This window comes from Scylla paramamosain, chromosome 20 (genome assembly GCF_035594125.1).
Source record: "Scylla paramamosain isolate STU-SP2022 chromosome 20, ASM3559412v1, whole genome shotgun sequence".
NCBI classification, from domain to species: Eukaryota; Metazoa; Arthropoda; class Malacostraca; order Decapoda; family Portunidae; genus Scylla; species Scylla paramamosain.
In genome coordinates this window covers 19,728,995-19,754,357 of record NC_087170.1, presented here as the reverse complement: position 1 = coordinate 19,754,357, position 25,363 = coordinate 19,728,995, and the positions used below count along the sequence as shown (strand labels likewise).

At 42.8% G+C, this 25,363-nt stretch overlaps 1 long non-coding RNA gene across 1 annotated transcript in view; it reads right to left on the bottom strand.

Annotated features, from left to right (window-relative positions):
* The window catches only part of LOC135110580 (uncharacterized), a 75,974-nt gene that overhangs the window by 7,107 nt on the left and 43,504 nt on the right, over positions 1-25,363 (bottom strand). The window lies entirely within an intron of this gene.

Genomic DNA, 25,363 nt, shown 5'->3' with positions numbered 1-25,363 from the left:
AATACACGTGTAGAATTTTATAACTTATGCAAAGAGGTTTGTAGTGTCGTATGTGAATTGTCATATATATAGGTGTTGACAGTTATAGTAATGATAATGATGATAATATTAATAATAATAATAATAAAAATGACAATATTGATAATAATAATAGGAAAATCAATAGCAACAAAAATAATAAAACAACAACAGTAGTATGTAACGCAACACCGCCGTCACAGATAAACGCCTGCGATGTGATGGCCTCTTGGCTGGCACTGGGCGGCAGGTGAGTGTGTGGTGACACTATCGATCTCCCCTGGAGTGGCGGTCATGGCTTCCTGGCGGCACATCTCCCGCCAGGACGCTCACCTCTCTGCCCTGCATCTCGGAGGATCGTACCAGCACATGATTTACGTATGAAGGGAGCTGTAGTTGAATTATACCATACCTTTACATCTCATACTCCTCCCCTCTCCTCTGGGACATGCACCTTAAGGGTAATTCACCAAACCTCACTTATTTCCCTAAGGGTTGTACCTCTAGCCTCTCGTAACAACCTCCTTGCCAAACGCTTCTCTCTCCAGTATCTACTATTCATGAAAGTTTGGTAACTGTACCCCGGCGTGGACTTACGTAAAGTTTATCCGACACAGTACACAGTCCTGAAAGATGTCGAGAAAGAAAATGAATCCCATCAGCGTTGAAAGGCATTGAGATTGACACATCGATTTTGCCTCCGTCACGGGTCTCTCAGCCGCTGCTCCAGACACACAAGTGGTTACATCTGTCTTAAGAGAAAAATGATCTGGCTCTTTTTACTCTTAATACCTTTACCGAGAGAGAGAAAAAAAATCTACTATACATTCGAACGCTGACATATCCTATTGAAATTCATCCCTTATTATTTAAATTTACACCAAACCTATTTTTATGCGTAAAGAAGGCCGGCCAAAAGCAAGGAAAAAGTAAAGTAAAAAAAAAAAAGGTAAATAAATAAAATAAGAATTCTGCCAAAACAAACAACAGACAGGTAAAACAAAGCTATGCGGGTCATTCTCCTGGAGGCAGCAGTAAAGGCGAGAGTTAAAGTAGCCTTCCGGGTCTGAATACTCAAGCAGCAGCTCACGCCGGTCCAGGAACCCGTGCCGCTCTGTCCCTCCACGGAATTCCCTCGCTGCTGCACAAAGCCTTCCCTTTCCCGGCGATCATCAGGGGCCATTAATACTGGAGGTAATGCACACCTTCCCTAATCTAACGACTACGTAATGACGCTTAATGTTGCGCTGCTGAGATGAAGGTTTTATCATCAATACAATTCTAATTAAGGTCGTAAACGTGCGCCCTCGTCTCCTGCCTGCTCAGATTGCCGTCTCAAGCATTCTGATCATTAAGATAAGCCTCGTTTTTTAGTTTAGCAGCGACGCGTTGAGTCTATGAAAAGTATCCTCTTAGCTTTTTTGTTACCTCTTTGTTGCCCTTGGCCAGTGTCCTTGCATAAAGAAAAGCTAATAAGCTCTAGGAAAGAACGAGCACTATCTATAATAAGCTCTGAGAAAGAACGAGCGCTATCTAATCTCGCTATCTCCTTGAAAAATAACACTAACTTCAGCATTTGTAGCATATTTGTTGTGTTCTGTAAACTGACTCATCTGACTCTACAGCGAAACTCACCTGACGTGACTCGCAGCACAGGTAGTGACTCATACAGGGTTCGTGTTTTGGTCGCTGTTTACACCCGATCCATGCGGGGTCGCTCAGGGGGAAAATGAGCTTCAGTACGTCGCGGTGTTGCAAATTAGTGGCAACATCTGCCCGTATCAGGTTTTACTGCTGAGCGAAGGATTGTGGCGGCGAAATGAGGCCAGGCGTAGAAATGACATTGATTGTTGTTGATGTGCCAGGGAATTGTTTTGAGGTTAGATGCACACACACACACACACACACGCACACGCACGTACACGCACGCACACACACACACACACACACACACACACACACACACACACACACACACACACACACACACACACACACACACACACACAGAGGTCGGAACACTGAAAAATGTTTAAAACTTAAAATGACAGACACAACAGAAATTTTCGTGAGAGAGAGAGGAGAGAGAGAGGAGAGAGAGAGGAGAGAGAGAGAGAGAGAGAGAGGAGAGAGAGAGAGAGAGAGGAGACGGGAGGACTTTTATCGCAAGGCCAGGGTAGTTTTTTCCAGGCCTGTTCGTTTTATCATTTCCTGCGAGAGTCGTTTATCATGCGCGCAGGAAAACGTTGGTCCACCAATACATATTTCAGTCGTGAATTTCTGATAAGCAAACTTTTGACTGAATCTTTAATCGGTGACCCGAATGATTTATCACAGCGTTTGTTTGATTTTTTTTTTTTTTTTTTTTGCTATACCAAAAACAGTTTGAAAATATATAAATGTATTGTTGTTAGTAGCAGTAGTAGTTAGTAGTAGTAGCAGCAGTAGTCGTAGCGTCCTCAGCGTTGCCACATGGTGCTCTGTGTTATTGTATCATTATTATTATCGCTACTGTCGTCTTTGTCTGGATGCAAGGACAAGGCGTCCCTAATGATCTGCCTTTGCTAAGGTGCTTTCTGTCTTGGGGGAATGGAAGGGAAGGCAAGGGAGGGGGGATGGGACGGCTGGTGCTGCTGCTTCACTCCTGGGTGGGAAGGAAGGCCCGGGAAGCCAAGGTGAGAGTATGTATGTGAGAGGTTTGTAGGCGTATTTACACGTGAAGACTAACAGGGCGTGGCAGGGAGGACAAACGCTGTATTCTAGAGTGCGCTGAGGTATTAGGATGGTTGTGGCAGGCCAGGTGAGGGCAGGACAGGTTAGTAGTTGCTTTGATGTGCTGGGATAGAGCAGGGACAGCACGCAGCAAGTGGAATGTCTGAACTGTTGACATTGTGCACTGGAGAGGAGCGGGGCAAGGAGACGCTGGGCGGGCGGCTGCAGAATCCCGCAGAAATGTAATTACCTCCTCGGCGGTAGTGCGGGGAGGTTGATCGCAATATGTATGCAATGGGATGGAAATTCTCGTTACGGCAATCGCACAAGCGGGATGCGTGTTTAGATTTGCTCCATCAGCTTAAGCGGCTGGGCTCTGCCTCCTCTTCCTCTTCTCTTCTTTCCTAGAGTGGATCGGTTCTTACTTCTCCCACCAGCCCCACCTCCTCCTTTCCCTCTTCCTTCTCCTTCTCTCCCTCCTTTGGGAATTCGGCACAAAATTCATTTAGGCTTAAAGTGACTTTTTTTTCTTCTTACTTCATCGCAATGTCATTAAAAACTAACATTTCCCTCCATTGCAGTTATGAAAACTTAAAGAAAACAACCTTGGTGTGCATTTGAATACTTATCACCCAGAGTAAATCCCGCCTTAAGTTTTGTTGACACAGCCGCTCTCTTTCTTAAGAAAAATATAAGTCAGTAATATTTAATTTTGAATTGCTCTCAGCTCAAAGTTTACCTGTTTTTTCCTCTTGCCTACATCCATCGTGTAACCAAGGCGAGAAAGCTGTTCCTGAGTGTGTCATATCCATAAAGTTCAACCGCCACCACCTGCCTAGTGCACAGTGATAGTGAGCAAAAATGATGAGGTTTGAACACTGAAGCCACTTGGTGAAAGATTGGAAGAGGAGGAGGACAGATGGATAGGTGGGAGGAGGGAGGGAAGGTGATAGATTGGTGTCTAGACGGTCATAGTGGTGAGGGTAATGGTGACAGGGTGGTGGAGTGATGGAGAGGAAATATTGATGTGATGATGATTATGGTGAGCCGAAATTGTACCTTGATAACAGGAGACAGGTGTGGTAATTGGGCGATGACAGGTGAAGCGGCAGATGGCGTTGTCTTGGGGGGAGGCGGATGGGGAGGGTGGTGAATGGTGGAGTGAAGGGGGTCAGGAAAATGGCAGGTGATGAGGTATAATGGGAGACAGTGATGGTAATGGGTCACACACACACACACAAACACAGAGAGAGAGAGAGAGAGAGAGAGAGAGAGAGAGAGAGAGAGAGCGAGAGAGAGAGAGAGAGAGAGAGAGAGAGAGAGAGAGAGAGAGAGAGTGAGTGAGTCACCGATTACTCTCCCCACATTATGATGCTGAGAGAGATTACGAGTAATAATAGTCTAACATCAAACCTTTCCCAATCTTCTCAAGCGTCCCAATTTCCCCAAGTGTCATCGCCATTAGGTGGAGGCGATCGCTTCCCGTGTGCCGCCCAGCCACTCCTCAGCCGCGCCCCTCGTGCCTTAAAGCCTCGGGATGTCCTGAACGATCACATCAAAGCAAAACCCATGGCAGGGATGAGTCCTTGCTGGGCGCGCCTCCCCACTCCTGGCTTTGATTCCACCGCCGTCGTATGGGATTATTACTGCAATATTGGATACAAACACGCGACTGAGGACACGAGAGCGTCTTGCACCGCCGCCTTGGAGTGGATTGATCTCGCATCACGCTCCCTGTCTGTCTCTCTGTCTCTCTCTCTCTCGCTTCAAGTAACTCATAACGTAAAAGATGGCGAGGAGTTGAACGAGGGAGGGAAAAGACGATATTTTGCGCGGGGAAAAGTTGTAACGCGACTTTTCCTTCCGTTTTTCCCAAATATTCGCACTTTTTGCAGGACGCAGGCTGCCGTGGCGCCTCCCAACCACTTGCAACTTCTGATAACGACGTGAGTTCTTGGCAGCGAAATGGCGTGCGTGCATCCCGTCAGCAGGGAAGACGCTTGTGGTGTAGTGGCGAGTTGTAAAATGCACTGTTGACAAGGAGGAGGAGGAGGAGGAGGAGGAGGAGAAAGAGGAAAAATAAGAGAAGAAATAGAAGAGGAAGAGACGAACCAGCCACCACTTGCCCTCAAAAAGGACTGTGGCGGATCAAAAATGCTCAGGCAGGAGGAGTGAGGAGGGCAGGGGAGGCAGAAGACGGTTATGGATCAGTCGCAAATACCCCTGTCGTTCCCCTGCGGCGTGTGGGATCCCGGCCGGCTCAGACTGACGCGGCTGCTGGTGGCGCAGCGACAGCAACTGCGAGCATCATTATAAGAGGCAGTACGAGGGTTGAGTCTTTATGATGCTGCGTCTGCTGTTTCTTAGTGGTCAGTGTCCCTTGCTGGGGGATTAGGCAAGGGAAGGGGCCGCGCGGAGGAGGAAGTGGAGAAGGAGCAGGAGAGTAGTAGGTGGCAGAGGAGGAGAAAGACGTGGAAGGAAGATAAAGGGGATTCTATTGTTAGAGAGGAAACGAAGGACGGAAAAAGATGGAAAAAAGCGAAGGGGAAGTGACAGAGAGAGAGAGAGAGAGAGAGAGAGAGAGAGAGAGAGAGAGAGAGAGAGAGAGAGAGAGAGAGAGAGAGAGAGAGGTAGTAAGTAAAAAACGAACCTAAGACGGAAGGAAGGACGGAAGAGAGCAATTAGGGTAAAGACGAGAGAAGAGGACGAGGGAGAGAGACATAAGAAATAAGTATTGATAAGGGGAGAAGGGAAGAAAGGAAGAGGAGACGAAAGAACCAGAGAGAGAAAAAAAAATGAGAGAGAGAGATGCGAAGGAGGAGGAACGCTCATACAAGCAGTGATAGCGCGGGTGGGACGGAGACTGAGCAGGAGCCTTATGCAAACAAAAACATATCCATCTGCTTATTTCTTTTCCTCTGCTATGCGTGACCCGTTTCCTTCGCTTTGTCCCGGTATCTGCATCGGCTTTTCGTTCTCTTACCTAGTCGGGCGATCTTATTTTTTCTCTTACCAGGATAAGCGCAGTAAATCCCCAATGGAAATAAAGGATTAGAGGAAGTGAAGACTCGTGTTGAAATGTGATGTGAAGAATAGAACACGAAGAGGTGGTGAGGTGAAGGAAAAAAAGGTGATAAAGAAAGTAAAGGGACAGATGGAGATGGTTAGGTGAAAAGATGATAAAGGAGGGAGGTGAAGCTAAAGAAAATGATAGATATATAATAGAAGTGGACACAGGTTGGTGGTACGGGGGTATAGAAAGACAGTAAAGGGAAAGAAGAGGTTAGATAAAGAAAATAGAAATGCAAAAAGCTAGTGGTGAGGTGAAAGAAGAAGGAAACATGGAAGGACAGGAGACGAAGGAAAAGGAGTTGAAGGAAAAGTTGCATATACAAAGGTAGAGATAGATCGAGGTACTAAAGAGAAGGAAAACAGTTAGATATAGAAGGAAAGAAAAAAAACATGGTGGTGGTTAAGTCAAGGAAAAAATTAAATCAAATTGGTGAAAGAGATGTGCACAGGTGGAAGAGGAGGAAGGGGAATGGGACTTTGAGATGTAAAAAGAGAAAGGGGCACGGGGAGATAGTTAAGTGAAGGGAAATGGTATAGAGCAAGGTGGTGGAAGAGATTTGGACAGATGAAGTGGAAGAGGCGAGGTGGACAGGGGAAAACAAGATTACGTGAAGTGAGGTGGAAAGGATGTAGAGGGAAAGCGAGGAGGAGTCAGGTGGAGGAAGCTCTAGGAATTAATATTTTTTTGTATGTGCTTGTAGTGTTAGGTTTCATTAACTGCTATAACATGTGCAGAATTTGACGTAGCAAACCCATGTCTTCCAGTGTTAGACTGATTATACGTTCTCTATGTTAATTTTTTTTTTTATATACATCTGAACACTGATGCTAAAATTCTCTATACTTTTATGCCTAATATTTTTTACCTTTGCATATTTTTTTACGTGAAATTATTGCTTCCATTATTTTTTCATACGCTATCATGCTTTTATGTATTTTTTTTTCTGCTATGCATTTTACTTCCTATTTGCAGCGCGCGAACCATCACATTACATGGAATAAGTTGAAGCGAGCATTAAACCAGATAAAAATCACGTTTTATACAAAGAACTGCGAGAGTTGAATAGGTGACGTTGCTTTGTTCTGAGCGTGAGAGGAAAGAAGAGCGGGAGGGGAAGGTGGAGGAAGGAAAGAAAGGAAATGGAAAAGAAATAGGAGGTGAAAAAAAAAGGAAATAATAGCATTGGAAGTTGATTGGACAAGAGCGAGGCGGTGTAGTGGTGAGATGATGGTGATGTGTGGTATTGGTGGTGCTGTGGTGAGGTGTGGTGTGTTGTGGTGGTCATATAATTATGTACTGTAGTGGTGATGTGGTGATTACGTGATGTGTTATTAATTACTGGTGGTCTGAGTGTGGTGTGGGTGTGGTGGTGTTGCAGTCAAGAGTTAATATGATCTTTGTGGTGTTGTAGTGTGGTACTGAAGTTGTGGTGGTGGTGTTGCTGGCTGTGTTTCGATTAATGAGTGGAGGTGTGTGCGTAGTGATGTTATATTCCAGGTTCTGTGGTGTTGCTTACGTGGCTGTATTGTGTTGCTGTGGTAATGAGGTGTTGCAGGGAACTTTGTTATGTGAACGTGATAAACATGCTCTTAATTATACCAGACTCAAAGGAAACTACTCTCTCTCTCTCTCTCTCTCTCTCTCTCTCTCTCTCTCTCTCTCTCTCTCTCTCTCTCTCTCTCTCTCTCTCTCTCTCTCTCTCTCTCTCTCTCTCTCTCTCTCTCTCTCCATCCGTCAATTCAAGTAGAGAGTCCTGTTGTGCCAGTTCGAATCCCGACACTCACTCCTTCTCGTCCTTGACACGCGCGCCGGCCTACGATCGCCCGTGAAAGTATTCCTATTTCACCTTTTATTTACCTGGGAGAGGGTTGGAAAATGCGCCCCGACGCCCACGGAGCACGTAACGCAAGGAAGATAGCAAGAGAAGAATGGAAATAAAAAATATCACACGTAGGTTTTTATATTTATGGACGGATGGAATGAGAGAGAGAGAGGAGAGAGAGAGAGAGAGAGAGAGAGAGAGAGAGAGAGAGAGAGAGAAAGAGAGAGAGAGAGAGAGTATTAATAGATATCAAGTTTCAGTAAATAATTAATACTGCAGTACATTTTTTAGTCAAGTTCTGCGTTGAAGTTTCCCTTAATTACAGCCTGTAGCAAATTTCAAAACACAATATTAAAGCGTCATTGTAGTGTGTGTGTGTGTGTGTGTGTGTGTGTGTTACCAAGGATGAAAATACAAGCAGAGGCAAGCATCACGTCAGCCTTTCATCTTCCCTTCCACTACACGTCGTTAGTCAAACCGTTAATGGCCATTGAAGTAAACTGATACCTATAAACACGACGGCAACATTGTGAGTAGAGACTTACACGCAATGGGGAGCTGGATATGCTTCCTTTCCTTCAAATGGATAGAATAGGTGAGGAATATACGTGCATTCTTCATGATGATAATAATAATGATAAAGGAAGAGGAAGAAGAAGAGGAGGAGGAATATGAAGGTGTACAAAGGAAAAACAGACGCCAACAGCCCTATATGTCCTGACGAGACTCTTTATATAGATTGTAAGAGTTAAACAAAAGTGCATCACAGTCAAAGGAAACACCGGATGAGGAGGAGGAAAGAAGGTAGAATTATATTGGCGAGTCTTGTCTTGTACTAGAATAAACTAAAGATGAGATGGTAAGTAGGGCGTCACGTTTATGCCGGCAGTCGCCCCGGAACTGCTGTTAAAATTTCGTTATCGGTTTAGAAATAAGAGGAGGAGAAGGAGACGGAGGAGGAGAAGTGGGACGAGGTGTTGATGGCGGTGTTTCTGGAAAATGAGAAAGGTGGGAAAGGAGGACTAAAAGAATGAAAAGAGAAAAGAAGATGGCGAAAGAGAAGGCGTTAGAGAAAAGGAGAGAGAAGTTATAATCCCTACCAGACACACTATATTTTTTTTTAGACTTTGAACGCTATTTATTATTGATACGTGTGTGTGTGTGTGTGTGTGTGTGTGTGACTCAGAAATTCCTGACGTGAATTTTGCGTTGGAACTTTCCTAATTTCATTTATTCAAAGTACAGGTCATGCGCTTCAACACGAGTCAGTGATATCCTTGTTAGCAAGGCGAGGCGAGGCGAGGCGAGGCGAGGGCGAGGGTAGTATTGGAGGGAGTGGTGTGGAGGTGATGTGATGGAAGGCGTGAAGTGAGAATGATGACAATCACGTAAAGGGGAGATAGCGTGAAGGGAAGGGAGTGAGTAGGACAGGAAGATAACATGCAAGTGTAGAGGTGAGGCTATGGAAGGATGCATGAAGGTGGGCTGAGAATGATAAGGGAAGAGATGAGAAGGTTCAGCTGAAGTGTAAAGAGATGAGGCCGTAGAGGTGCGGGCGATATTCTGAGCGTATAAAGGAGAGATGATGGAAATGTTGATGGAAATTATAAAAAAAAAAATTGTAGTTTAATGAGTAAATAGATAGTTTAGATCATTTTCGAACGAAGCTATCAGCCTTCGTCGGTCCGCGCCAGCCAGAGACAGTGCGGGACAACAAAATTACTAGTAACATGAACAAAAACTTTTATGTCAATTCTAGACTCAAAACTTAAACTGCAAAAAATATCCTTTACAGCATGAATAACTTTTTACATTAATATTTACCATTTCTTTTACATTTTCCTTATATTCAGTACTCCTTCTTTCTTGCAAGCATTTTGAGGTGAAGAGAAGGACATCTTGTTTTCTTGTTGATCTTTTCTGTACCTATCTTAAGAAGGTCCATGCCAGATATAATACACAGCTTCATAGTGAAATGGTAAGCCTGGAACCAATACAAACATCGTGCAGCTGCAGTATTTGGGGAATGTTCTGCATAAATTAACTTGGTATTCAGTGTGGTTTCAACTGTGTATCTCAAAACTTGATGAAATTCTGTTCGTTCTGTGTTCAGGATTGAGAGAATGTTGGCTTTACGCGTGAATGAACGACAGAGAGAGAGAGAGAGAGAGAGAGAGAGAGAGAGAGAGAGAGAGAGAGAGAGAGAGAGAGAGAGAGAGAGAGAGGTGTGGGGGGTAAAAAGGTCGTCGAAAATGTCCATCATAGCATGCATTAGGTACGTAAACACACACACACACACACACACACACACACACACACACACACACACACACTGAAAACCAGAATATCCCCCAAAAAATCATGGTAACCCACTTTTCTCCTTCTCTTTTCGATTCAAACCTTTTTCCTCTTTTTTTACTTTCCCTTATTCTCCATTTTGCTGCAGTTTAACGAATACGTTTAAAAATAACTTCGTCACTTCGCCTCATTCGATGTTAAAAAAAAAAAAAAGAATCTGAGAGTTTTCCACGAAGGCGCCGAAGAAAGCGGACACTTAGGAGACAGAAAATGAGGCGCGAGGAGCAAATACTGCCGCAGGATAGTGAAAGAAAGTGGAAACGCTTTAATGGGATACTTAACTATTTTTCACTCCGTGTTAAGTGATTAGAAAAATGCGGCAAGATTCTTTTTTTTTTTGTGTGTGTGTGTGTGTGTCCATCTGTCTGTCAGTCACGATCAGTCGGTTTGTCAGTTTTTCTTTTATTCCCAGCCGTCTACTTAACAGATCAAATCGAATGAATCATATACGTCTTCAAAAAGTGAGAATTTGAAAGTATAACCTAAACAAAATCATCAGAGAGAGAGAGAGAGAGAGAGAGAGAGAGAGAGAGAGAGAGAGAGAGAGAGAGAGAGAGAGAGAGAATCAGGACACCAGACCCTACACACACAGACATAACAACAAAACTTTCCACACACAAGGTATACATAGTTAGCAAGCAGAGGAAGCGATCTCTGGCGATGGAGCGGTGGCCTGGGTTGCCTTGGGTGGCTTCGCTCACTATGAAGTCTTGGCGTATTAAGGTGTATCATAAGTCAGGTACCTGATATTGTTGTTTGCTCAGATCCTTCCTTCTCCCACCTGTCTAATGGTGTTGAGGCGTGGAGGGAGAAAGCAGTGGAGAAGAGTTGGAGAGAGAGAGAGAGAGAAAGATGGAGGTGGGAGAAAATGTGTGTTTCGCTTTGTTATCGCTTCCACACACTATTGAGAGGAGGATGAGGCAACACAAGAAGCTTATATTTCTTCCTCAATCCAGTCTGCTTTCGTTCCCACACTCTCCCTCATCCCCTTACCGGCCTTGTCCGTCATCCTCTCACCCTCTTTCTACCCCGCCTTCCGCCTCTTCTCCCTTTCCCTCACTCTCTCCAGTCCTCGCATTGCTTCCTCCATTGTCATCCCGCTCTTCTCCTCCCCTCTCCTCTTTTCTTGGTTCCTTTACTCTCTTCCTCTCCCTCTCTCTCTTCTTCTTTCGTAGCCTTCCCAACTTTATTCTCTCTTCCATATTACTCATTCCTCCTTCCATTTTTTTCTTTCCCTCTTTTTACTCTCACCCTCTCCTTCACTCTACCCTAAGTAGTTTACATTCTTCCTTCTTTCTTCCCTTTCTTTTTTTCTATTCTTTCTCTTCCACTCCTCTCACTACACTTTTGTCAGTTATCGTACCTCTAACCTCACCTCCCCATTCTTCTTTCCTCTTCTCACTCCCCTTCACTGCCTCTACCACACAAGAATCCTTACAACCTCCTTCTCCTTGTTCTGCATCACGAGTCGCCCGCGGGAAAAGCATCCACTCAGATTTGACGTAAACACCTTCCATTGCTTGCTTCCTTGACTGCCTGGAGATGCTAAGGCGATATTGCTTCCATTCGCCGCATCTGGTTTCAGCTCCCATGGCTGCTTCTATCTGATGTATGTGTAAAGAGACTCCCTGAATGATGGTGAATGCTGGTGTTGTCTTGTCCTGTTCTCTCTCTCTCTCTCTCTCTCTCTCTCTCTCTCTCTCTCTCTCTCTCTCTCTCTCTCTCTCTCTCTCTCTCTCTCTCTCTCTCTCTCTCTCTCTCTCTGTCTTCTTCACCACCATGACATTACTTGCGCAATAGTCTAGATATTGCAAGAGGATTAAGTTTATATAGATACTTTTGATATGGAAAGAGTTACTCGTCTTTGATTAATCTGTTCTGGCTTAAAGATAAGGTTCGGAAATGTCAGTAAGGTGAATAGAGTTTAGGCGCGTGACGCTTTGGCTAGTGTGGGGTGATGGGTGGAGGGTGGAGGGTGTAAGGTTGTGGGTTGAAGGTGGAGGGTGGAGGGTTGACGGTGGAAGGGGCGTGAGGCGTGAGGTGATGCATGGTGTGGATCAGATAGTGGGCAAGACGAGGATGATAATGTCGTGTGTGTGTGTGTGTGTGTGTGTGTGTGTGTATGTGTATGTGTGTGTGTGTGTGTGTTTGATGTGATGTGATGTGATGATGGCTCTCGCTTAACTAGATTGACTCGTCATTCTCTCTCTCTCTCTCTCTCTCTCTCTCTCTCTCTCTCTCTCTCTCTCTCTCTCTCTCTCTCTCTCTCTCTCTCTCTCTCTCTCTCTCTCTCTCTCTCTCTCTCTCTCTCTCTCTCTCTCTCATATATCATTATTAGACTTCTGCAAAGAATTTTACAAGTTAAACTAGTATTACGTGCTTCACCTGCTTTAGAACCTACACTTGATTCTCTCTCTCTCTCTCTCTCTCTCTCTCTCTCTCTCTCTCTCTCTCTCTCTCTCTCTCTCTCTCTCTCTCTCTCTCTCTCTCTCTCTCTCTCTCTCTCTCTCTCTCTCTCTCTCTCTCTCTCTCTCTCTCTCTCTCTCTCACGTAGCTCGATCTGTCTCTCCCTGAATATACACATTTAAGTGGAAACGTGGAGGTGCCTTAGGGAAAATGCATGATGTGTGTGTGTGTGTGTGTGTGTGTGTGTGTGTGTGTGTGTGTGTGTGTGTGTGTGTAGGCGACATATAATAACGAGACCTTGATTCCTCTTCTTGCCTTTCCTATTTATACATTTAACTTTTCTATGCACTTCTTTCATTATGGCTTTTTATTCGCGCCCATTTTATTCACGCCACCAACTTTTTCTGGCAGTTTTGTGATTCACGTTTCGCGATGAAATTACGTGGAGTTTTTGCATAAAATGTACACAGAGCTTTCAGTTCAACTAATTAGAGAAAAAAATGTTGATAATGATGGGTATTTTTAGACTCTCATTAAAAGCTATTGTATCAAAATTACTGGTATTTGTAGTAGTTGTAGTAGTAATAATAATAATAATAATAAGTAATAATAATAATAATAATAATAATAATAATAATAATAATAATAACAACAATATTAATTACAATAACATGACAGTAATACAATATAACGATAATAATTACTCTATATTCACTAATATTAATAACACCAATACACACATAATTACACTCAATGGTGTGTTAACATAATGACTACAGTGGGAGAGCGAGCTATAAGGTGATTGCAATAATGATAATGTACTGGTGTTGATGGCGTCAGCGGTAGAGGTAGTAGGCATAGAAATAGCAGTAGCGGTAGTAGTAGTAGTAGTAGTAGTAGTGGTAGTAGTAGTATTAGCAGTAATGGAGGTGGTGATGGTGAAAGATAGCGAGGTCGTGTCTTGTCCATTAGTCTTGTTTAGTCAGTCCATTAGGTAATCCCTGGTATTGGCTGGCTGGCTCGGGTGCTGCTCCTCATCATGGTGACGGCGGTGGGGCGGCGGATTTTGTCTGCAAGGATGATGAAACGTGGTGGTGGCCTTGGTGGTGGCCTTGGTGGTGGTGGTGGTAGGGCCTAGGAGAGAACGATTGTGGGTATGTGTGTGTGTGTGTGTGTGTGTGTGTGTGTGTGTGTGTCGTTATTATTGCAGCTTGTAATAATGTTTAACTGATCTTATCGTCGCTCATGAATTACTTTTATTTATTTCGTTTTAGTCCACAGTCTTAGAATTAATTAATGTATTCCTTACGAGTGTGTCTTCATTCACTGTACTCGTCTTTCAGTAACACAACACAACACATTATTCTAACCTTTTACTCCGACAGAAATAGCAAGAAAATAGTGGATAATGAAAACACACTGATTTCCAAATCTATACAACGGCTAAGTGAAAACCTCTCCCTCCCAAAAAAAATAGTAAATGAACTTAGTTTGTCACGGAAATCCATTTAAACGATCCACAACCCCAAGCGACTCACTGGCGAGCGTGTGATCACCTCAGAGGCTTGTTAGACAGTCGCTTTGGGCCAGAAGTGTAAAGGTCAGCAAAATTTTAGCGTTCCGAAGGTGCTGTAAGTAACTTCTCTCAAGCGGGTCCAGGTGGCGCCGCGGGCAGTGTAAAGGATGAGTGTGGTGAGGACGCGCTAGGTTATTGATGTGGGGAGTGTGATGAGGTTTACTTAACAAAATTGATGTCTTATGTGTCGCTACGTGTGTACGTGTGCGCAATGTAATCGCTAGTGCCTACACACACACACACACACACACACACACACACACACACACACACACACACACACACTAAACGATATTCTAAGGCAAGACACGCATTTTCCTTTCAATCTTCTTTTCTTCACACTACGAGTATTCACGTTCCTTTTTTCCTTCCTTCACGCTTCCTTCCATGTCTCTCCGTCCTCTGTCCCACGTCTATTTCTGTCTTTTTATCCTTTCCTTCCCTTCCTTCCTTCGATCCTTCCTATCCTCCTTGCAGTCCTTCCTCCCTTTTCCCCTCCTCCCTTCCCTCCCATTGAGCGCAAGAGTGCCACTATTAGAGACACGTAAATGGCCCTTGCAGTCTTTTTTCTTTCTACTTTTTTTGCATAGTGGACATTCATTACCATCATTACCATTGCCACCATTACCACTAGCAACAACAACAACAACAACAACAACAACAACAACAACAGCAACAAGAATAACAACAACAACACTGGGGCTGAAGTTTTCTGGTATTGTTATGATGTTGGAAGGATAACGTGTGTGTGTGTGTGTGTGTGTGTGTGTGTGTGTGTGTATTCTTGATATTCATATTCTGGATTTGAGATAGCCAACTATATCAGAGAGAGAGAGAGAGAGAGAGAGAGAGAGAGAGAGAGAGAGAGAGAGAGAGAGAGAGAGAGAGAGAGAGAGATTCCCCGAAGTATTGCTAGCCGCTGAAGCTTTGTTTGTTAATCCCAAGTTTCTCGACATGAAGGAAACAAGGAAGACTTCTATTTTATCTCCTTTTGTTTGCGTTTTCATTCCTACTCTGCACCGATATCTATTTTCTTTAACTTAATACTACTTTGCTCTATATTTGTTTCCATGTGTATTTGCGTCAACAAGTACATCTTCCCATCTCTCTATATGGCTCTGTTTCTTGTTCTAGGTCCCCTTTGCATTACTCTCTCCAAGTTTCCATTTTCTTTTACTATTATGTGTCATTTTCTCCTCTTCTTTCTTTCCTAAAGGTGCATAATAATTTTTTGTGTGTGTGTGTGTGTGTGTTTGTGTGTAATACTCGGTTTCTCCATATCCATCTGTACGGTTTTTTTATGTATTATTTGTGTATATATATTAGTGGCATGCTTAACTCTCTTCCTGCTTATCAATCCGTGTATTTAAAATAATTATGTATAAATGTGCTTGATGCTGTCAGCGCTGTGAATATTTGTCTCAGCTTGACGCAACGGCCTGATATTAATACTCGCAGAACAAGGCATCCTGTGTGAGCACTGCGGCTGAGCACCTTTGAGCCTTTGTTCATTTCCTTCAACGTGTGTCTTTCATTTTCGTACTTTCCAGTAGTAATATTATCCTCTTGAGTTGCGAAACATTCATCTCTTGTTTCGTAGCGTTTTATTGGGTCATAGTAGTAGTGGTAGTAGAGGTAGTAGTAATTGTTGTAGTAGTATCAATTTAAACATTTAGAGAAAGGAATAGTTGAAGGGGAGTTAGAGGAAGGAGAGTTGGTGAATAAGAGTAAAGAGAGGAAGGAGGGAGGAGAAGGAAAAATAAGAGAAACATGGCGAGCGAGGAGAGAAAAAAAAAGAGGAGGAGGAGGAGGAGGAGGAGGAGAAGGAGAAGGAGGAAAGACAGTGAAGGAGTAGGAAGAGGACAAATAAGTAAAAGTAAGAGGGACAAGATCTGCGTGAAGAACAGGTGAAGTTGAAGGAGGAGGAGAAGAAAGAACGAGAAGGAGAAGAAGAAAAAGAAAAAGTGACGGAGGAGGAGGAGGAGGAGGAGGAGGAGGAGGAGGAGGAGGAGGAGGAGGAGGAGGAGGAGGAGGAGGAGGAGGAGGAGGAGGAGTTGGAGCACGATAATTCATGTAATATTAATGAGAAAAACAGCAGGATGTGTTAATGAAAGGATCGCAAGTCGTCTGGTGAAGGAAGAAGAAATATGTTGCTCCTCCTCCTTCTCCTCCTCCTCCTCCTCCTCCTCCTCCACCTCCTCTTCCCGGGTCATTGTTCTCGGGTAGAGGCAAGAATCTCTCCTTCATTATAGCCAACGTGACCCGAGTGGCGATTACTTTCTTGCTAATGACTCTTCCTATTATCCTGTTGTTTACCTCCACTTGATTGCTTTCTCTTCACGCCTCCTCCTTTGCGTCTCTTGTTCTGTTATTGTCTGTTTTTCATTGTTTGTTCGTGGTGGTTCCTTTGTTTGCTTCTTCGTGCTTCTTTTGTCTTTTTTTATCCTTTGTTTCGGTTGTTTGCGCTTCGTGGCCTTATTTTACTTTGTTTTATTTTTTTCTTATCTTATTGCTTGCTTTATGATACTGGTGTGAGTTGCGTCGTCTGTGTGTGGGCATCGTGTTTGTATTCACGTGTGTTAATTGCTTCACATGTCCCATTACGTCGGTTAATTTTCAGAAATGTTTCTCTGTGGATTATTTGTTATAAAATTAAACCTCCTCCTTGTATATATATATATATGAGAGAGAGAGAGAGAGAGAGAGAGAGAGAGAGAGAGAGAGAGAGAGAGAGAGAGAGAGAGAGGGAATGCGTGGGTGTGTGTGTTTGCAGTGATACCTTTCTTATTAAAAAAAATGTATATATATTTTTTTTGGGGGGGTTGATACTGTATGAAAAAAAAAATGTCCCAAGCAACGGAGATTAAATATTTAACTTACAAATACAAAAATTAGGAATTTAATATAATAAATTGACGGTCCCCCACGTGCATCCGAATATCGCAGTCGACACTTGAAGATGCAAGGCCGCGGACGGGAGGGTCTCGGCGCGCGGTGAGAGATGGGTCTTGTTACGTTGTGATGGAGACGAAAGTGGATTAGTGAGCGACGCGGCAGCTGCTGAAGTGTGTCCCTCCCAGGCTGCTCGTTTCTGTCTGTCTGTCCGTCTCTCTCTCTCTCTCTCTCTCTCTCTCTCTCTCTCTCTCTCTCTCTCTCTCTCTCTCTCTCTCTCTCTCTCTCTCTCTCTCTCTCTCTCTCTCTCTCTCTCTCTCTCAAACAAACACACACACGTACGTTTTCCCCAATCATCCATATTATAGATGGTTCTTTTTAATCTGTGCCATTTCGAGGATGACTGAACTCGGCATTTCTCATCAGGATAAAGTAACGTTCTTTTCATGTTCCGTCGTGTTGTCGCTGCAGCCGATGCTCAGCTCCATTAGTCCTTGTTAATCAACCGTAAGCTCATAATTTGCTCTTCTGTAATCACATTGACTCTCACAACATCATTCATCTTTCCTACATTCGTTATATCTATTGTGTGAAATTAGGTCCCTTTAGATTCGAAATGTACGAATGAATAAAGGAACAATACAAGGAGATCGTACTCAGGAACTGCTTAGTGAAGAATGAATAGCCGCCTCTTGTGTAGCAGCTGGCCTTTTGCAGTCTCCTTATTTACGTTCTCGTTTTATTTCGTTAATCTTCTAATGTGTTTCTTTATTCTGTTTCAAATTGTACCCCACGTCCTTTGATCATGAAAATCTACATCTACATGGCCAGCTCGCCACACCGTTACTTCACTCGTTGCTTGCCTCAGAAAAAAAAAAAAAAAAAAACTACACTGAACCCTTTCCTTTCTGCTCAGATACGCTCGACTTCCGCCTCCTGACTTCAGCTTCCTTTGCCCGACACGCAACAATTTCACGGATATATCGCTTCATTCTAAGTTTTATTTCCTGGTTTAGTCCCCCAAAGTTTAGCGATATTCTTTAATTAGTTATAATGCTACAATGTTCCTGCTTGGCTGCGTGTAGAATGCAAATGAAGTAACCAAAGTTGCGTGTGACACTTTTGCTTGGGCTGCAGTTATTTTCTATAGACTATTTATTTTTTGAGGAGGAAAAGGATGCGCTTAACTGAAATACCTTTTAAGAATTTTAGGTTGTAACTGTAATAAGTGTTTTTTGTCGTCATTCTAATGTAAGGATGTTTGTTCCATGTCAGCTGCGAGAGTGGATAAAAGAATAGTATGAAAACTGTAAATAATCATCAGTATTGTGAGCATCTTCCATCAGCCGCCGCTCATAACACTAAACCGGGATGTGCGGTGGACGCTTCCTGCTTGGCTCGATGCTCCTAATGCTGTGTTTCCTACTTAGATACGCTTGTGGCTGACGCTCATCCGGGAAGGAATGTGTCTGAGGGAAATCCTGCTTTTTGTAATCCACCAACACACGTAACACTTATTTGCTATTGATATCCCACAGTAGATAATTGTGTTGCGGAATGACGGGACTTTTGTTCTGTTAAACTCGTGTATATACGCTGATTCCCCATCTCCCCTTCCTGCCTCTCTCAGCCCGGCCTTCTCTCTCCTGTCCCTCCCCACTGCCATCATCGGGACGCGTGCACTGACGTACTCAGAAATAAACGAACCTGTCTTTCTCCGTGACGCCTAATAGACAGGTGTGTAAAAAGATATCTAGGTTTGTGCTTTCGTAATTACTGCCAACCTGATGAACACGCTCGGTGTCTTTGAAGCTTAGACAACAGCGGGTGTTTCTGGAATCTATATATATATATATATGTTTTTTTTTTCTTATTCATCGCTTGTTTCTCCCACACGACAAGGGTCCCTAGAAACACAACGAGTAGGAAGTGTGATGAAAAAAGTGAAATTGCGTGAGAGAGAGAGAGAGAGAGAGAGAGAGAGAGAGAGAGAGAGAGAGAGAGAGAGAGAGAGAGAGAGAGAGAGAGAAAAGGACGCTGCGGTGCAATTGTTGCTTTTGTTTTTTCTTTTTTTTTTTTGTCACCGCACGTTATAGCGCGCCACGCTCACCGCCAAAAATACAGTAAAAATGGATGACAAAAAATACGACAAAAGGGGAAATTGTTCAAAACTACTGGAATGTGAAAACGTAGAGACACACTTCAAAAATCAACAAACAAATAGCCAATGAAATGGGACTGTAAATGAATAAATAATGAGATTGTATCAATATTCCCTTACATCATAAATCCAGAAAATTATGCTTTCTTTGAACATCTAAACTGAGGACATCACACGGTTGATTCATGAGAGCGATTTTACTCCGATTATCGATTATCACAAATGTTTCCTTTCCAACTAAATTTTGTTATTTTCGCGATGGTGGAAAAAAAAACAAAGCGAGTCGTGATCCCTCTGTTGTTAAATGAGTTCCCTAACACACACACACACACACACACACACACACACACACACATACATATAAAAGAGAGAGAGAGAGAGAGAGAGAGAGAGAGAGAGAGAGAGATTCTCCACGAACCAGGGTACAGCTAGCCGGGGTCCCAGCTCTCCACTAGTTGCCTTTGTGGTAGTGTACTGAAAATTGTAAAATATGTAGTAAAATGGTGTTACTGTTACTATTGCTCAGTACAGTCCTTATCGATATACAAAAGTAATTGACTTCTTTAAACGTAATTATAAAATTAGGTTTATGTACAACCTGTCACCTATGTCTCTCTCTCTCTCTCTCTCTCTCTCTCTCTCTCTCTCTCTCTCTCTCTCTCTCTCTCTCTCTCTCTCTCTCTCTCTCTCTCTCTCTCTCTCTCTGCATGGATCTCTTTCCTCCCGCAGTGCTGTTCAAGCAAGATATTTGGATTCCAACTTTCTTTTCGGTTCCTTTCATCCTATGCACTGCAGGACTGAATTGTCAGAATCCCTGAAAATTTTAGACTAAATTTCTTTTCTTCCTCCTGTGTGTGTGTGTGTGTGTGTGTGTGTGTGTGTAAGTAGATAGTTTTTTTTTTTTTTTGTCGGTGTTACGTTGCGTCATGGTATTGTAAGAAAATATAATTAAAAAATACAATGCTTCTATCCATGGGTGTACCTAATTTCTTATTATGTGAATCTATTACCTGAATACTAAAGCCGAAACCCCTTTGCGCCCCTGCCTTTAGTGTCCATTCCCTTGTTTTCGCTCAGCTGTTCTTTTTCCTTCCTTTAGTTCTTAATGCTCTCCTTCCTTCCTTCCTTCCTTCCTCCTGCAGAGTTCTTTTTATAATCTCTCTGGTCCTCCAGTCCCTCTCATCTCCTCCCTGTGCATTCATTTTCTTTTTTTTTAATCGTCCCCCTCCTCTTCTTCCTCCTTCTTTCTTTCGTCTTATCTTTTATGTTCAAAGTTTTCCTCCCTTCTGCAGAATATCTCCCCTTTTTTCGCTTCTTCCTCATTTTCTCCAGTTTTCTCCCTTTGCATCTATCCTCCTTTCATCACCGTCCATATGTGCTATCACTCTTCCTTTCTATTCTTTTTATTCCTCCCCCATGCTCCCTATCTTTCCAGTAAGTCCCTTCTTCCTTTCCTTCCCTCCCTCGTCTTTCCTTTACATTCATTCATTAGGTTCTTCACAATTTTACTCTCAACTTTCCTTTCTCCCCTTCCTTTTGATTCAGAGCTTCCCCATGCTCTCCCATCCTTTCCTCTTTTCCTCCTTGGCTTTCCTTCTTTCCTCCCTTTCCTATTCTCCCTGCCCATCCTCCTCTTTCCTCCTCTCCTCCCTCCACCAGACTCCGAGGCCACGTAGAGTACACAGAGTAGCAATCGCACTTTGAATTTTAAATCAGTATTGCTGGTAGAAAATAATGGCAAGGGATTGTAGTCGGGGAAAAAAAGAGAAGGGGATAGTTAGTGAGAGAGAGAGAGAGAGAGAGAGAGAGAGAGAGAGAGAGAGAGAGAGAGAGAGAGAGAGAGAGAGAGAGAGAGAGAGAGAGAGAGAGAGAGAGAGAGAGAGAGAGAGAGAGAGAGAGAGAGAGAGAGAGAGAGAGAGAGAGAGAGAGAGAGAGAGAGATTCTTTTTCGTTCAGGACCCGTATGGTGGAATGATTTCAGTAGGTCCTCATTTTGATACATAAGAGCATAAGAGCTATATTCTATATTGTCCTGGAGCGACGACAATGGTCTTGATCTTGATCTTAGTATGTTTTTAAAATCTCTTATTATCTTCTCATAAATTTTCTGTCAAAGCTTTTATAGATTTGCATCATATTTTTTCACTTCATTGGCTTATTTTCTTTTTTTTTTTAATATTCAAATGATGTAAACATGATTTAGTTCCGCCGAGCGCCTCAAAACATTTCATCAACCTGTGATAAAAGTTGTAATTAAAGCAGGAGTCTTCTTTGCATTTTGATGACATTTTACAGTCAATTTAAGTGAGAGGAAAATAACACTGATATTTAAATATATTCTATCCTAAAAAAAAAAAAGACTCGAGGGTTCAAAATATTAGAGATGCGGCTCTGGTTTCGAAAGAATAGAAACAGGAAAAGATAGGATATTTTTTTTCCAAAGGCACCGTCTCATTTCCCTTTTTTATATCACCTTTACTCCAGCCCTTCATCTCACTGACAGGAATATTTTACATAATTTCTCTTTAGTATTACGTCATTTCATTACTTGATACATTTTCAGGCAAACCGTGATTAATTTTCCACTCATAGTTTGCTACAAGGTACGGATGTCTTAATTAACACGATCTGGAATATAACTAATTACAGAGTTGGCAGGAGTGTGCTGAACAGGTCTTGATGGAATGGGCTGAGATGGGCTAATGGGATGGACTTGGCTGGTCTAATGGAGTTGGCTGGAGTAAGCTAATGATGTGGTCTTGGCTGTCGAATGGAGTAGGATATGACGGGCTGCTGGTTATAGACTGGTACTGGAAAGGAACCGTCTAAAAGGTGGCCTTGGATGGCTCTGAGGTGGCAGTCATATTCCCTCCTTCAAATCATTCCATTTCTCTTATTTCTTCCTGACATCTTTCCTATGTGACATTCCCCACTTCCATGGTATCCCCCTGACACCTTCCTCCCCTGATGCCTTCCCTTGGCGGAGTAATAGCGAGTGGGGTTGGCGAGGATGAGAGAAATGAACTGTGAAGGAAGGCGAGGATGATGGAATTCTGGTGGGCAGGCAAGGGTACAGTAGGGAAAGGTAGAGATGGGGTTTGGGGGGAGCGGGGGTATGAGTGATGTTAAGTTCAAATGAGGCAGATAATTAGCACGGACTGAGATGGAGTGTGTGTGTGTGTGTGTGTGTGTGTGTGTGTGTGTGTGTGTGTGTGTGTGTGTGTGTGTGTCAGTGCGTGCCGTTTAGCGAGTTAAGTCTAGAAATATTTGTACAATTCTGGGCTATTGTTGACTGGTGAATAAATCAGCTTCGTCGGAATGAAAACACACATTACGAGTGAGCCATTTGAATGGAAGCACGAGCCGACAGTGTTTGTATCAGTGCTGTAAATTTAGATTATATACCTTCAGGCTCAGCTGTGCGCGAGGGGAGGAGCGCTTGCCGGCCCGTAATGGAACACTAATGTTAACAATGGTAATGTTGTATTAGTAATGGTAATAATAAAGATAATGGTGATAATAATAATGATGATGATGATAATAATAATAATAATAATAATAATAATGATAATGAACAGTAATGCCAACAATAGCAATGTGATGTTAGTAATGATATGATAATAATAATAATAATAGTAATAATAATAATAATGATAATAATAATAATAATGATAATAATAATAATAATAGTAACAATAATAATAATAGTAATAATAATAGGATTCTAACCTTTGCCAGCCTACAATCGCCTGGGTATTGGTGATCACTTATAACTTGACCTTTGACGTGTCGGGAAAAGCACGCTGCCTTTCTGCTTCACATGGCTTTGGTCTCACGGTGAATATATTCCGCTCTCAGATCAATTTCTCAGTGATTCCACAAAGCTCAAATGCCGGACATCACACATGACTTTCATCTGCAGTAGCCAGTCGTGCACCTCACGTGATATCACCTCACTTCCCTTGCCTCACGTCACCTCACCCCATCTCACCTCAGCTTACCTCACTTCACTTAACCTCACTTATCTTCGAAGTTTCCCAGTCTGCACTTTAATTATGTCTCACGGTTTATGTCTAATCCTGCCTTGATCATCCCTTGATGTGTATGTCATCTAAGGGAGAGTTAATGACCTGCCTTGGCCTATCAGCCTGACAAGGAAGAACCGTAGTGTTAAATTGGCATCACTCAGACAGTACACACACACACACACACACACACACACACACACACACACACACACACACACACACACACACACACACACACACACACACACACACACACACACACACACACACACACACACACACACACACACACACACACACACACACACACACACACACTAGACGTGATATTCGACGGAGTATTCTCTCCTCCTTCTCCTCCTTGTATTTGTAGAAGGCTTGAGCGAGAAGTGTAGATTCGTTTACTCTATCCTACACTAGTACTACTCACCATAACGCTGTTCCATTTGACTCCTGCACTAAATCCTCATAACTTCATTCCTTTCTGTTTCCTTTCAACTTTATTTTACGCTACCACTCTATTCTCAGTCACGGCAAAGGGACGGAAGAAGTACGTTGAATGAGGAAAGGAGAGACAGGAAGGCAGTGGACTGTGTGAGGATAGATGGCAAGGGAGTGAGGTGAGGCAAGGAAGGGAGAGGATTACGTTAGTCAGTCCAGGTAAGCCAAGGTGATGGAAGGGAAGGTTAAGTGATGGACGGTACACACACACACACACACACACACACACACACACACACACGTAGGATGGATGATAGGATTCAGTAGACAGTTCGAAACGCTGTGTTTATTCAGGGAGACAAAAGATACACATGTAGTCAAGGGAACTGACAATAATTGTGAGAAATAACTTTGAAAAATAGGAGCAGTAAATGACATATAGGCAGACAAATAGGCAGAACAAGAAGATGAAGAACAGAAACAGACAACAAATAATAAGAAAACACGTGATAAAAACATACAAACCTAGAAACAGAAAGACATACAAGGAAACATAGCTGATGAAAAAAATAATTAATAGAAAAGAGAAACGATACGTTAGTACACATACAAAAAGTAAAGAAAAAAAAAACCCACAAACGGAATATTCCAACAAGCACACATACACACACAGACTCTATGGTATGGAGGCCACTCATGGAATCACATGCACAGAAATATTGACATGAATTAATTAAAAGTTGATTACGGGTAATTGCGTTCTTCAGTGCTTAATTACAGTTGATGCCAAATAAGGACAACACAATTTCCCCGCAGTGACCTGTAGTCCAGTAAATGAAATGCGGCACAACGTCACCGGAGAGTTTATCGTTCGGCCGGCCAGTGCTCGCTATAGAATTTATCCCCCTGCTATTTATCTTCAACCTATGCTTCTGTTAATCCCTTCACTGTTATCAGGCTGTTTTTTTCCTTTTTTGTCCTATGTAAATGAGCACATTCTATCACAGTTTTTTTTTTTTTTTTTTTTTTTTTTTTTTTGTGGTGGTGGTGGTGGTGGTAGTGGTAGTCGGAACGCGATGGATCTCCTCGCATAAATCTACGAGGTAGTTGTGCTTCTGTCTTTCCCTTCCATTTCATTATCCATTGCTTTTACTTTGTTATTCGTTTTTCATCTGTGCATGAAAGTATTCTTTTATGCACTTCGTATATTCCTTTTGTCTAGACGTTTTTTTTTTTTTTTTTATGTATCTCTCTGCCGGTACAGCTTCACCTTTCAATCGTTGAACACTTACTTGCTTTCTTTTTCTTTTTTTTAGTAATTATTCTTCCTAAATATTCCTCTATGAAAATACTAATTTTTAAGGACTGCAGAGATTATTAATTCGATTCCTTTTACGGTTTTCCCTATTGATGGCAAATAATTCTTGTCAAACTATCACAAAAATAATAATAAAACGCGCTTCAAAACTCTCAATACCTCCCAGGGTAGAATATTATAAATATTCAATGAAATACGCCGAAATGTTAGAGAAAGCAGACTCATGATTGACGTAAATGATTAAAGCAACGTAAAATGCGCCACGACCTCCTGACGGGATCTCTGCTGAATGTTCCCAGAGTATTGTTAGCGAGCGAGTTACGAAGATGAAGAAAAATGACCTTGAATGAAGGGATCTGAAGCTTCTGGCGGCTTGACGGGACCTCCACCTCCCCGCCATGCAGCCCGCCATGCACCCGTTCCGCTCCGGACAGCCATTCCTCACCCGAACAATAATAATAACAGCATGCCTTCACAGTCGCTATTACACAAGATATAGGAGGTGAACTATTGCATTCAGGCCTTGAAGAGCGTTATTATTATTGCTGTTATTACTACT